This window comes from Macaca mulatta, chromosome 14 (assembly GCF_049350105.2).
Source record: "Macaca mulatta isolate MMU2019108-1 chromosome 14, T2T-MMU8v2.0, whole genome shotgun sequence".
In the NCBI taxonomy this organism is placed as follows: Eukaryota; Metazoa; Chordata; class Mammalia; order Primates; family Cercopithecidae; genus Macaca; species Macaca mulatta.
Genome location: NC_133419.1, coordinates 106,886,192 through 106,901,610, shown reverse-complemented (window position 1 = coordinate 106,901,610; position 15,419 = coordinate 106,886,192).

Here is a 15,419-nt window from a genome sequence, read left to right as displayed (position 1 = left end):
TTTTTTAAAGTCTGTTTTCCTTTCATTATATCCTTCAGCCAGTGCTACAGTGTAAGAGACAAAATAATTATGCTCATTATCCGGATTGCTATCATTCCTGTGGAAAAATTCTATTTACCATTTCTAAATCCATTACCATTTGTCTTGCTCCACTACATTTGCATTATGCATGCCAAAAATATTTTAATATTGTAATGTCTTCTAAAATTGAAAAGTAGGTATATGGCATTATTAAATACAAAATAGAGTATATTTAACACATGAGATCCATTCAAAGTTAATGGACATTCCTAAAATGTGGAGAACCTTTTGTTCATCTACACCCTTTGAAACTAAGTAGTATGAGGAATATTTACATAATCAAAGCTAACTATTTTCCCATAATCAGCCCTGGTCTGGGGAGTGAAGGAGGTCGTTATCACAGCAATATTCATTACATGCTACCCTTGAAAGCTGGATTAGTATTCAAGAGCGACCACATGCTGCAATATGATTCCATATTTCTCAGATACCAAGAAGAGCAATTGAATATATGTTCAGTGTGCTTATTAGCTCAAGGTATACCATTTGAAAATCAGAATTAAGCGCAGAGGGATACATCTGTTTACATTTTGAGATTTGAATGTAATAAATATTATAATGTCATGATTAGTTGAATATATAATGTAACTTTAAGATCATCATGCTCAGTTTAATTGGATCTAGTGTTGTGGAAACTCTTATTTAGAATTGAAAGTATAAATCTCAAAAATGTTCTCTGAGGGGGGCAGCTCTGAATGGCAACCTAAACACAAAGGCTGAAAATTATAGGGAGCGTATTTCTGTCCAGTGTAAGAAACAACTTTATAGTCATACTTTAGAATGAAACCAGTTACCCAAAACTGTGGCATATGGAAGATCATTAGCTCAATAATTTCCTATATGAAAGAGCATGACCAAAGATTTCTACATTCTATTACACATCTCAATCTCCATCATTTCTGATATATGTTTTCTCCTCCAACTTATTTAGCATTTTAGGCATTGTGAATAACTTGATTCAGTGGTTCTTGATACTCACGATTTTTCAATAGAAACTGAGTCTTAAAACTACACCATTTTTGGAACTATATATTTATTCAAGATAAATTTTTTAATTAGGAAAATTTGTAAATGGTGCTGATATTTACAGTGAGCTGCTAGTTGGGATTTTTCCTTTGATTTGCCATAGAGGTATGTTCATTTTATAATGAGTAGAAACTGAAAGATCAGTACCTACAATTTTCTCCTAAATTATTATTTTTCTGCATAGTATTTATACTGGCAAGGGTAGTAATTTTACTTAAATATTATATAATGTGAAAGAATATGTCTTAAACATCTAGATGTGTTTATAAAATATATTCAATGACTGATGCTTGATCAAATTTAATGTCAAAATGGGGAATTCAATCACAGGGAAATACTATTATACATTTACCAAAAGATAACTCTTCTAAATCATAGACTCATTCAAATTTGAAAATAACCTTGGAAGCTAATGCAGCTTCCAAGCCTGCTATAGAAATTTCCTTTAAATTGTAAAACACCCTGACATGCAGTTTTTGTTTTTTCAATTTCTAAATTGGTGTTTTCAGTGGTTAAGAATCACTATCTCCACGTTTGAACAGTTCTAATAGAAAATTCTTCCTAACACTGAAAACAAGTCTGCCTCCCTGTAATAACTTCCAGGCCTTGGTCCTAGGTCGCTGTCTTCACATGCCAGTCATTTAAGTGTTTGAACCAATACCATGTCTTCCATTCCTCCAAAATCAAGACCTCATTTTTATTCTTGTTCAAATGCTTGGCACTTAAACATCTCCCACAATAGCTGATGTTATGTATCTTCTTGTACAATTACCTCAGGCAATCTATCCTACCTAGCTCTATTGATTTTATGGTGGATTGCGCCTGACCAGTGTTGCAGAATCTGTTTCTTGTATGGACCTTGCCTCCCTGTCTGTTCTCAGTGTGCTTGATAATTCAGACATGTCATTCCCTCATTTAGCTCTTTAAATCTTATATATCCCATTTGGACTGGAGTCCTGCTGTGTCTCCCTTCTCCTACTCATGCCCATCAACATAATCACAACCATATTTTCTGGGAGAGGAATTATGAAGCCAAATGTTATTAAGTCAAACAATTTGTCATTAGATATGGTTTGAAGACTTTTAAAAACACTAAAGAAAACTCCAGAAACTATACAAAAAATAGAAACCAAAGCAGTCACACCCTTGGTGGTGAATGAGAGGACAATAGGCTCACAAATCAATACTGACCAGCCTTATGACAATAACAATCTAAATTTGGAGATTTGTGCAGCTAGTCCATTTGGATAGAGCATGATATTTTCATAAAACAAGACTATAATTAAATAAGTCTATGAGTCAGATAGTTTTGTTCATCTCACTAACTTTGACATTCCCAACCATAAAAGTCTAACTAGCTCAACAAATTGTGCTGATGGTCTCAAGGGTAACAAGATTGCTGAAATAACTCAGAGTACAGTCCTCCATTAATGAGTATCATATTGTAGTATAAATATTTCTTTATATGTCTGTCTTCCTCATTTAACTAGAAACTCTTAGGGATAAGGACATATCTTCAGCATTTCTGGGCCCAGCAGTTGGCAGAGTGCCTGTCATATAATAAAGCATCCAATAAGCTGATAGTATATTGACCCAATATGTGAAGCAAGATATATTTTAGTTGTTTCTGAATCAGTTTGGTATATCTGTATTTTTTTTTTACTTATTTTCATATGAAAAGGAAATTATTTTGATTTATGTTAGAATTTCACATTTTAGAATGCTACCACATTGTACTTTCTTAATGTACATGTTAATTTTTTTGTAATATTAATCTTGCTTATGTTCAAAGTCTCTGAGAAAATTGGTTTAGGTAGTTTATGCAACTTTAGTTGTTGTAGTACAATAAATGGAAAAGTTAATCAAAAGCATTTTTTTAGAGTGAAATTGCATTATACAAGTGCATTGCCAATCTTTGGAGAGCATGTATATATTATAATTGACTGTATAGTTATGTATGTATTGTTGGGTCTTGAAAGTGAAATTATAGATTCAAAGTCATTTATCCACTTAATTTCTTAATGCTTGGGGAGTATTCGTTTTCAGTGAATTTTCATTATAATATTTAATTCTCTGTTTCTTTTCAAAGGCAATAATGGATAAAACAATGATTGCAAATTTCCCATTTCTCCTACAGAGCATAATAGTGTCAACGGCCTTTTTCCCACTCAGGCAGGGGAGTAGTGCCCAAAGCTATTTACATTGCACACACAACTTACTTCATTTCTCTGTTAGTGGAATGTGGGCTTTTGCATATGCTATGAGAACTAAAATTAGCATTTTTGAGGTCCATGTTAACCATATTAACATGTAGTAAAACATTTCAATTCTATAAAATAATTTATTAAAATGTATCTCAGAAAAATATATATAGTCTGTATTTATTATTACAAATAAAAGAAGTGGAGAAAGGTGAATGCCAGGATTCTCATTTTCTTGCTGCTCCTTTCCCAGGTGTTCTGGGTTTCTGGGTGGCTTTAATGGTCTCAGGAGTACTAAAAGTGTGGTGGTGAAGGTGGAGGATTATCAAAAGGGGCTTCTGTAGCTGGGGTATGTCCAGCAACATAGATTTCAAGGTGGAAAACTAGGTCTGAAATGAATATAGTGACAACCAGTCTTCAGGTGAGTCATAGATGGAGAGAGATCTCCAGGTCCTGACAGCTAAGAAGAATGGGCCAAATGTCCATGGGCTGCAGATGACAGTAGCAGAAGTTAGTCAAATCTGCAGGGCCAGGAACTTCCCAACCCTGCCTCACTGGACACTAGGCATACCATGAACCTATCTACTTCATATGCCCAGATACTCACGGGAGGAGCTAGTGAAGGAGCCAAAGTTTGAGAGACTAAGTAGTACCACAAAAGGGCTTTTAATGTGTTTGCATTGGACAGATGCTCTTTTAATTCCAGTTCCTGTAATTTTTTCTCATTTCTGGACAGGGCCATTTTCTATCATGTGTCTGGTTTTCCTCTGCAATGAGCTGTGATTTCTAAGTGATATTGACTCCCAAGTCCTTCCTACAGACTATGGCACAGGTTGCAACAGATTTCCCCCTTGGGAACCCAACCCTTGAAAAGTGAACTCTGTCCCCATCTCACATGACTGCATAAGGCCACTTGCCTTCTCCAAATTTCCGAAGAGCTCTGATGCTTACTTGTTAGTCCTTGTTCCAATCGTATCACTCCAGACTTCTTAATACCTCCAATCTTCAATGTGCCTCCAACTTTCTGCAGGTCACTTTGCTTTCAAACATAGACCCATTCCTTCTTTTCAATCCCCCAGACAGAAGCCATTAACAGAGTTTATTTTAAAACTTAAGAATATAATAGGGAATTGGCCTGCCACGTTGTTGGAGATGTTCTCCTCAAATCAAGGTCTCCTCTCTGAGTTAACATGTTAATACTCACAGGCCCTGATTGAAGCTTTCCTTTTAAGTCATTAAACAGAATGGTTAATCATTGCAGTCCGACGCATTGGCATTTGAAGTGCTTTCCCAAAATTCTGAACCCATCTGAATTAGTCCTTTTCCTCCCACTCAGTAGAGAAAAGGACAGAAGCCCCTCAATGACAAATCTCAGTCTCCATTCTTACAAAAAATTGTGAAAAGCATTTAAAATAGCAGTTTGTCCCCTTTCCAGTCAACAAGAGTTAGGTAATATTGGGCTACAGGCTCTTACCTATTTAGAATGTAAGTAACAAAATAAGTTTTGTTGAAAACTATTTGTAATTATTTAGCTAATATACAGATTTTAACTGATTTCTACATATATTTTCCAGTGAAAATAACTCTAAAAATGTAATATTCTTTCCATTATGGATGTAAAAAGCTTCAAAATGTTTATAAAGTGTTTTGAGGTTTTTGAAACTAATTCAGCATATTGAATTTTGAGGCAATGTGGCACTAGACCAGTCTGCATAATGAACATTAATTATTTAAAACTGAAGATTTTATTACTGCTTTTTATAAAACCCATGCTATAGTGACTGTGCTTATTAAATTTTACAATTTTAAAGACTTTTATAAAGCTTAATGAGCCTAAACCTAAGATAGCCAACTTAATAATATTCATGAAACACAAGAAATTTGTGGGAGCTATCTTAAAATATAATTTAGGCATAAATATTAAATACTATCCTAGTATTTACAGTGTTAGATTTTGCTGCACCTGATAATAAATATTTTTGCATTTCTTCTAAGTTTAGGGCTTGCTTAACTTGATTTTGCTCTGATGGTAATTAGTGAATCTTCCATGGGAAGTTAATTACCCTTTCCTAACCCTGACCAAAATGTGTGCTGTAAAATGAGTTTAAATTTTTTAATAAAGAAAAGCCTTTCCCTGTGGGCTTTTCAGATTTAAAAATCCAATTAGCCTTAATGTTTTTCCTTTTAGAGATTAACCACCCTTTTATGTTATGAAACATTAATTGGAATTCAAACTATTTATAGCTCCTTTTAAAACAACCTTTTAACAAATCAGTAAATTTTGTGTTTCTTTTACAGACAGTATTCACCTTTGAATTCAGTATTCCTGAAGGAGTAAAATATTACCACAGTATTCTTCCATTTAATTTCTTTTACAAGAACAAATTAATATGCACCCTTGTTTCTAAGAATTTTTATAAAGAAAACTATTCAATAGTTTAAAATAAAGCATCTACATTTCTTTCATTGATAAATGAAATATTGAAGCTCCAACCAATACTTCTGTGAATGTCTACCATGCATGCACTGTGTTAGGCAGTGCTCCTCAGACTTGCTTCAAAAATAAATCATCTAGGACAGGCACGGTGGCTCACTCCTGTAATCCCAATCCTTTGGGAGGCCAACGTGGGATGATTGTTTGAGGCCAGGCATTTGAGACTAGCCTGGGCAACATAACAAGATCCCATTTCTATAGAAACAAAATGTTAAAAAAAAATTAGCTGGGCATTGTGGTTCACACCTGTAGTACTACCTACTCAGGAGGCTGAGGCAGGAGGATCACTTGAGCCCAGGAGTTCAAGGTTATAGAGAGCTATGATTGTGCCACTGCACTCCAGCCAGGGTGACACAGTGAGACCAAGTCTCACAATTAAAATTAAAATAATGGCCCAGTGCAGTGGGTGGCTTTCACCTGTAATCTCAGCACTTTGGGTGGCTGAGGTGGGAGGATAGTTTGAGCCCAAGAATTTGAGATCAGCCTGGGCATCACAGTGAGACCCCCTTCTCTACAAACATTTTAAGTCAATCAATCAATCAGTCAATCATTTGGGGTGTGCCTGCTAAAAGTACCAAATGCAGGACCTCAGTCTTGGAGATTTTGATTTAGTAAGTTCTAGACTTGGGTCCTGGGAATACAAATTTTTAATAAGCACTGCAAATAATTCTTTTTGGTGGGCAAGTTGAACAACACACTGGGCTAAAGGTTGAGAAACTAGCTCTGAATCAGACAAGCCTGGATTTGAATCTCAGTTCCACCATAGAGGTTGTTTTACAAGCTGCGTAAGTTGGAGTAAGTTACTTAAACATCCTGTGCCCTAGTTTCTTTATCAATAAAACTGGGTAAGAGAAATGAAGCACTCACAAAAGGATGTTGTGAGAATTAAATAAAATAATGCATGTGACACGCTTAGCAAATAGAAATTGTTCAACAAATGTTTTGTCTTCCTTGTCTCTTTTTCCCTGATGTCAACAGAAGCCATCTTCCCCTAACTGTCCCAAATGCTACCACAGTCTTTCACTCTTCAATTAGGGATGAAATTTTAAATCTGAAAAGCACTCAAGTCTGCCTTGGTAAAGAAATTGGTGTGACAAAGTAAAACATTGCCTAATGCACAGTTTAGTTTTGACTTGGTTCTAAACATTCCCTCTTAGACTCAACCATGAGTTTCTCACTTATATTAATAATTATATTAATTCATTCATTCAACAACCATTTCCTATGCTTTTACTGTGTTTGTCACTATACTAGGCTTGGAATTTTTGTGGCAAGAAAACCAGTGTGTTTCCTATTTTTGACTCACTGAGCATCCTGCTGTTTCTGTGAATCTCTTGATTTTGACTGGCTTCTATTGCTAACACTTTCAATTTGGCCCCATTTTTGTTTTCCATGCTTTCCCAGAACCATAAGCCTTCAAAAGTTCCTTAGCCTCCACATCCGTTCTGCCCAGATGAACATTCCCCTTTGCTCCTTGACTCACAGCTTTCAAGATCAACAGGGGCTCCTGTGACTGACGACAGCCAAAGCATGAAGCTAGCTCTCCAGCTCACCCATGAGTAGAGGAGTCAGAAAATCAGTTTACAGAGCCTAGAGTGGTCATTAAATGGGTGAGAGATCTTAGCAGCCTACGAGGAATTTTTAATATATTAAATAACTTATTTTCACAAAGTGCAATGCAGAAATGTATACATTTTTGAATGAGCAAAATCCAAAAGTTTTTTTCTCAATAATCTCCTACCGTGGTACATGCATCCAGCCATATATAAAGTGTTATGTTGGCAAGCAGTCATATATCATACAGGGTATTACTTTAATATTTTTTCACCTAATAAGCTAAATGAGAATGCCGTTTCTCATTTGTTTCACCATCATATATCCTCACCAAAATAATATCAGACTTGAAAGTGTGCAGAGATCAGCTCATTAATGTTTATAAAACAAGGATAGTCAATCATTAAAAAGTCTAGTTGTATACAAAGATCCCTCTCATTAATAATTTAATATTTCTCCTTGATCCTGAAAATGTAATTGATGTAGCACCAGGAGCGTAAAAGAAAGCAGAGGCAAGGAGTCAAGTAGTAAAAATGCCATGTGACCAGGAATATTGAGGACGTTTATACAACGCAGAGTCAGGAATTCAGTAAAAAAGGTGACGGCTGAAGGAAAGAAATTAGTGATTCTACAAGAGGAGTCATATCAATAGTTGCTGTAAACTGTCACTCCTCAGCCCTGATCTGCTCAGCTAACATCTCTGGCCTTACACATGCTACACTTACATATGCCCAGAGTTATGACAATCTGTGTCTTTGAGAAGAAAAAGGTCGAAGGCTATCTTATGGAGAGCAGGAGGGATCCAGACTTTCAGGTTCTGTTGAGAACAAAGAAGAAACACTGAAATCCAGTGGCTGGAGCCCAGACTTTGTTGTTATAAATTTCCATTCCCATGATAATGACCTGTCTTTGAAATCTGCATATGAAGGTCCTGATGCTTAATAAGAGAAAATGGGTTTGATTTCTTGCACCTTTTATTTCAAGCACCTTAATTTCTTGAGCTGGGGCCTATGTGCAGTCAACATTTCTGTGGAATAATAGCATCAGATCTCACCTGGAAAAGGGCAGTTGGCTCCACCAGACATGTCCTCATTAGGATGGCAAGACCTTGTTGCAGTCACCATGTCTATATCAGTCACCTATTGCTGAATTACAAAACACCTCAAATTCAATGGCTGAAAACAATCTTATTGCTCATGATTCTGTAGGTCAGGGATTTGGGCAGGGCTCAGCAGGGACAGCTTGTCTTTGTTCCATTTGGTGTCAGCTAGGAGATTTAACTAGGGTTGGAGGCCTCTCACATCTGGTGCCTTGTTGCTGGCAGTCATTTTGGACACATTAGTTCTTCTTGTGGCCCCTTTCCTCATGTGACCTCTTTCCTTTGGGGTGCATTTACCCATTTGGTAAGCACTAGCCACATATGTCTTTTATATAGAAAATTACATTAATCAAAATTAAATAAAGTTTAAAATTCAGTTTCTCAGTTACAAGTTATGTTTGGAGTGCTCAATAGCTACACGTGGCTAGCAGCTACCACATTGGACAATGTAGAGTACTTTCATTATAACAGGAATCTATTGGAAAGCACTGTTCTAGGGCCCCTCTCCTCAGCAGGATGGCCTGGACTTCTTTCCATGGTGGTTGGCTTCCCTCTAACTGAAAACAGAGCTACAGGGACTCAAGGCCTGGCCCTGGAAGTACCAGATACTACTACTATTGCGTTCTATTGGTCCAAGCAATTCACAAAACAGCACAGATTTCAACAGACTACATAGCAAACAGTAAAGACATATTGTAAAAGGCGAAGAAACAAGAGAGACATAATTCACTGGCTGCCATTTTTAAACTTCATTGGTTTTATACATTTCTTATGGAACTGTTAGACTCATATAACATTGTTTTTTCTCTTTGCATATTTCTTTTTTTTAACTTTTAAGTTCAGGGGTATATGTGCAAGATATGCTGACTTGTTAATAGGTAAATGTGTGTCATGAGGGTTTGTTGTACAGATTATTTTATCACCCAGGTATTAAGCCAAGTACCCATTCGTTATTTTTCCTGATCCTCTCCCTCCTCCTATACCCTCCAATAGGCCCCAGTGTGTGTTGTTCCCCTGTATGTGTCCATGTGTTCTCATCATTTAGCTCCCACTTATAAGTGAGAACATGCTGTATTTCATTTTCTGGTCCTGATTCAATTTGCTAAGGATAACAGCCTCCAGCTCTATCCATGTCCCTGCAAAGGACATGATCTCGTTCTTTTTTATGGTTTTATAGTATTCCATGGTGTATATGTATGACATTTTCTTTATCCAGTCTATCATTGATGAACATTTAGGTTGATTCCAGGTCTTTACTATTGTGAATAGCGCTGCGATAAACATATACATGCATGTGCCTTTATAATAGAACAACTTATATTCCTTTGGGTATATACCCAAGTAATGGAATTGCTGGGTCGAACGGTATTTCTGTTGTTAGGTCTTTGCGGAATAACCACACTGTCTTCCACAATGGCTGAACTAATTTACACTCCCACCAACAGTGTATTAGTGTTCCTTTTTCTCCACAACTTGACCAGCATCTGTTCTTTTTCCACTTTTTAATAATAGCCATCCTGACTGGTGTGAGATAGTGTCTCACTGTGGTTTTGATTTGCATTTCTCTAATGATCAGTGAGGTTGAGCTTTTTATCATATGATTGGTGGCTGCATGTGTATCTTCTTCTTCTTCTTTTTTTTTTTTTTTTTTTTTGAGATGGAGTCTTGCTTTGTCGCCCAGGCTGGAGTGCAGTGGCAGGATCTCGGCTCAGTGCAAGCTCCGCCTCCCGGGTTCACGCCATTCTCCCGTCTCAGCCTCCCCAGTAGCTGGGACTACAAGCGCCCGCCACCACGCCCTGCTAATTTTTTGTATTTTTAGTAGAGACAGGGTTTCACCCTGTTAGCCAGGATGGTCTCGATCTCTTGACTTCGTGATCCACCCATCTCAGCCTCCCGAAGTTGTGGGATTACAGGCGTGAGCCACTGCGCCCAGCCTGCATGTATATCTTATTTTGAGAAGTGTCTGTTCATGTCCTTTGACCACTTTTTAATACTTTTTCTTCTTGTAAATTTAAGTTCCTAATAGATGCTGAATATTAGACCTTTGTCAGATGCATAGTTTGCAAAAATTTTCTCCCATTCTGTAGGTTGTCTGTTCACTCTGATGATAGTTTATTCATTTGTGCAGAAGCTCTTTAATTAGATCCCACTTGTCAATTTTTGCTTTTGTTGAAATTGCTTTTGGTGTCTTTGTCATGAAATCTTTTTATTTTATTATTATTATTGTTGTTGTTATTATTATTATTATTATTTTGAGATGGAGTCTCACTCTGTCACCCTGGCATTGCAGTGGTACAATCTTGGCTTACGGCAACCTGTGCCCCCCAGGTTCAAGCAATTCTCCTGCCTCACCTCCCAAGTAGCTGGGACTACAGGCGTGCACCACCATGCCCAGCTGGCCTTCTCTCCTTATCTTATTTTTCTGATATAAACTAATTCCTGCTAATATATTAATCTCTAATGGCTTAAAGTAGGTACTTAATCAGGAAAATGCCTATAACAAAAATTTCATTTTCAAAATTCAGTTCAAAACTCTTCTCTAAACTACTGGCTTTTGTTTTGTTTTGTTTTGTTTTGTCCTACACTTTTGTTTGTCCTGTATTTGTGAATATTTGAAAGTTTTAAAAATCGATTTTGCAACGTGAAATTATTTTGATTTGAACAAGTCATTCCTCTTTTACTTGAATTTGGTACAAGGACCCAGCGGGTTGTTTATCATCTTACTGATCAGTTTCTTCCTCTGAGAAATAGGAATAGTAGTGGTGTTTTCATTATAGTATCATCATGAGAATTCAGTGTGTTAATATGTATAGAACCCTTTATATAGTATCAGGCCCAGAATAGCATCATATAAGGATTAGTTTTGAAGACTGCTTCTCTTTCTAATTTTGATACTTTATATTTATTTTCAAATAAAATTATATGGCTTTTTAACTTAGGATGCATACTTAAAGGTATAGAGAACAGTATAGAGTAAGAATTTTTAAATAGTAGTCAATTTATGATCTAACAAATTTTATACTTAATATTAACTAAATCAACATATTTTTACTATATCTAATGTTTACCCACCTCTTTCCTTATTTCATTCTAAGCCTTCTGAGGACAAGAACTGCTCTAACTAAAATTACAGTGGTCCAAAAGTACCTAATAGAGTACAGTTCATCCTCTGGATGTCCAGTGAATGTTTAGTATTTCAGCATTTTCACAAACAGTATTTAATGTTTTGTTGTTCTTTTTTGGTAAAGTAAATTGCATTTTTGACAATAATTTCCTTTTAGCGGTAGAGGCTGAATATACAAATAGTATTTGCAAGGTTAAATCTATTTAAAGCCAAGGACACATTGAGTTTTTCCTCTGAACATTTTATCCCTTAACGATTAAATGCATTCATTAAAAAGAATGTAGATTTGTAGCTCTGCTGTTTCATAGCTTAATGGATTTTTGTTTGATTACTGTATTGATTTAATTTTTTAAAGATGCAAATATATGTGGCCTACTTGCTGAAATGTTTTTTCTTAAATGGAATAAAATTCAAGGCACTCTTCTTTCTTTTCTCATTTTGTCCTGGTTTCTTTTACCATGTTAGAGATGTAAATCAAAGAAGCAGCATTATATACCTAGGCTGAGTTCGCATTAGCCATATGATATTCTCAAGGCAAGCCCAGCCACAGATCTGACCTCTGACTTGATGCAGTAGGTGACTTCAGCAAGACCAGCAGGTACAAAAAGAACGATTTCACATAGAAAATCTTCTACAGGCAATCCAAACCTTTAGGTGCAATATCCCAAAAGGCTTTAGTAAAGAGACTGCACCTGCTGGAAAGTCTAGCATGAGGAGGAGTAGGTCACTAGAAGTCCTGGTCACATGCATCTACAGATTTCAGGGGTGTTAAACAAGAGACATTAGAATTATGAGTCTCGAAGAAGTGTTATGTGTGTCTATTGGGTAGTGTGTTAGGCTGTTCTTGCACTGATGCAAATAAATACCAGAGACTGGGCAATTTATTTAAAAAAGGTTAATTGGCTCATGGTTCTTCAGGTTTCATAGGAAGCACAGCAGCATCTGCTTCTGGGGAGGCCTTATGAGGCTTCCAATCATTGTGGAAAGCAAAGGGGGAACAGGCATATCATATAGGAAGAACAGGGGCAAGTGTGTGTGTGGGGTGGGGGGTGCCACACACTTTTAGACTACCATATGTCATATGACCTCAGAGCAAGAACTCACTTATCATCAAGGGGATGACCCAAGCCATTCATGAGGGATCCAATCCCATAATCCAAACATCTCCCACCAGGGCCCCCTCCAACACTGGGGATTATAATTCAACAAGAGATTTGGGTGGGGACAAATATCCAAACCATATCAGGTGGCGCAGAGGAAGCAGCAGTAGCTGGCCCAGGACTAGGACATCTCATGGCTCTTTGACAGTGGGCAGGTGGAGAAATGGACTGGAGGCAGGATTCAAGTTTCCACTAACCAAGCACAAGGAAAGCTTATCTAGAAAAACGGATTATAAGAAAACCTAAAATATCTTTTCAGGAGCCTCTGGTGAAGAGAGGTTCTGCGTCTGACCCAGCATGTGCAGTAAGAAGTAATAGGAGTAGGGCTGATAACAGTGGTTATAGAAGTGTCAAGGCTATTAGCAACACATCCAGCAATGGGGCCAGTCCTGCCCACAGGATACATATCACAGCAACAAATTCCAATTAAAGCTCTGTAACATAAAGCATAATGATAAGTACTTTACATTTATTTCTTACTTAACCATCATAACCCTAATCATATAGATAATCTCCATTTTATGTGGCAGCAGATAATGTAAACTGAGGCTTAGGTGGTTGTATGTCTTGCCCACACAACTAGTAAGAAGATGGGCTTAGAATAGAACCTAAACTATTTTCTCGAAACTCCATTGTCTCTCTATTAAAATTTTTATTAACTAGATTATTAAATTGACTAGAACACTCAATTCCAAGATATGATGCCTGGAAGTAGCACAGTTTTGAAGCTTTATTTGGTCAATATTTTCTATTTTATTACTAGAAGAGAGACACATTTAGCCTTTGTTCAACATTATAAGGTTATTATCGCCGGGAATTATAATTGAAAAGTGAGCCCTTCCTTCATTAACCAGAATGCCTCCAAGTTTGAGAGTGACTGAACTACATTATCGACCAATTTTGCAGATTAAGAGTCTCTCTGCTGACTGTAAATTAAAATATGCTGGCTCTATAGAAATAAAAACAAACAGCCAATATTATTTTACTGCTTTTTAAAAAATTTCTCCTTAGCTTTTCTATTATTTAGAGAAGCAGAATCGATTTTTATTTCCTGTTTCAAATTACTTTAGTCAAGAAACAATGAGCCATAGAATTCCTGCAAGGCTTTGTGATTTGTTCAAATGATTGGAAAATCATTTTGATCATTTAAAAAATGTAGGGATGCTTTCTAATCATATTCAACTGTAATGTAAAATATATTTGAAGGGAAAATGCTAGCAATTGCTTAAAATATTATCAGAACAACATAATACGGTAAATTCTATATATAATAAAAAGACATTCCGCCTAAATTGAAACCTATTTCAAAGTCTGCAAATGAAATACAGTGACCTAATCTCAAATATCCATGCTTATAATTGGAAAGAACCATCATGAGATAATGAAAACATATATGATGGACACATACAAATCAGTGTTATAGACATAGAGATTTTTCAAACTGCAATAATAATATGTTGCCTTCACTATACTTTCATCTATTTATCTTCTTTGAAAATCACAGCAAGTACATGAGGTAGACAGACCAGGATCAATGTCTACATTTTATAGATGTGGATGAAAAACTTCAGTTACTGGATTACTAAATGACAGAAATGAAACAAGAATCCTATTTGCTTATCCATTGCTGTTTAACAAAACACCCCAAAATTTAGTGGTTTAGAACCACCATTGTATCTCCCTCCCTCCCCATTTTGTGGATCAGGAATTCCAAAAAGATTTGGCTTCGTAGTTTATGTTCTATGAAGCATCAGGGGTGGATGGTGAGGATTCAACTTCCAAGGTGGTTTCTTCACTTATCTGTCTGCTGTCTCAGTGCTTCTTGGCATCTTTTCTTCACCATGTGACATCTTTTCCCCTAGGACCTATCCACAATGCCTGAGATTCTCACAGCTTGGTAGTATCAGTGTGGCCAAACTTCTGATATGGTGGCTACTTCGTAAGAGGGCAAAGTGGAAACTGCCAAGCCAGCTAAGGGCTATGTCTGAACTGGCGTAGCATTACTTCTGCTGGTTTTTTGCTTTTGGGTTTGTTTGTTTTCCTTTTTGTTTTGGTCAAGATAGTCACAGGACCCGTGCAGATTCAAGAAAGAGAACTAGACTCCTTCTCTTGATCGGGGAGTGGCAAAGCCACTTTGCAGGAGAACATTGAGGGGCATGGGAGATATTGCAGCCATTTTTGCAATATATCATCTTCCACGAACTCAAACCTCTTTGAATCGACATCCAGTGATGCCTCCACTACACAAAACTGCTTGATAGGAAGAACAACAACGACTCATCAATCAATGCATGCGATTTAAAACATGTATATTAATGGCTAAAATATTTCTATCTGATTAAACTTCTAATTCAGCCATGAATAGGCAATATCTTATACTGCTCTTACTAACAAAGCTCACTTAATTATGCATAGAGAAATGGTCAAAACTCACCTTTTATATAGCCTCTACTATAAGTCCTTGTGTTGCTGTGAACCTGACACCTGTTTGTATAACTAGGCCCAGCTTGCTACCCAACCAGATCTTCAACTGTCTGCCTCTTCCTTCACCAGTGCCCACATAAACCCCTCCTCCTGTGCTGTCTTTGAAGTTTTGTTTGTTTGTTTGTTTGTCAGCCAGTCTCCACTGTCCTGTCTATTCTTTTTGCCAACTTTCAATGCTTATCCAAGATACAATAAC